We start from the raw sequence: 383 nt of genomic DNA, 5'->3' as shown, positions 1-383 counted from the left end.
TACGGGTACAAAAAAATACAACAGTGTATAAACTACAATGTACAGGATACACAAGTAGATATCAATTTATACATGTTTTGCACCTGATCCTGATACAGTCACATTCCACACACAATAACTTTCCAATAAACACAGGTATATACCATTCCATATGGTCGCTTTCTAAGTCTAAAACCTCCACTCCTCAAACGTGTTGTGACAAAATCTAACACTTTGTAGGTGTCGGCTTGTGGATGGTAGAAAGTGATTGTTATAGTACACTTAAAACCTGTAGCAATCAGTGACCAAATGCTTGCAACTTTACTACTATGTAATAAAGATTCACAAACATTTTCTTTCAAAATCAAATTTTACCATTGTTTGAAATCAAAAAGTACTGATGA

Source organism: Ylistrum balloti, unplaced genomic scaffold (genome assembly GCF_031769215.1).
Source record: "Ylistrum balloti isolate Yb309-2 unplaced genomic scaffold, AGI_CSIRO_Ybal_v1 Utg369594, whole genome shotgun sequence".
Taxonomy (NCBI): Eukaryota; Metazoa; Mollusca; class Bivalvia; order Pectinida; family Pectinidae; genus Ylistrum; species Ylistrum balloti.
The sequence above is the reverse complement of the archived record's forward strand: the minus strand, read 5'-3'. Positions refer to the sequence as shown.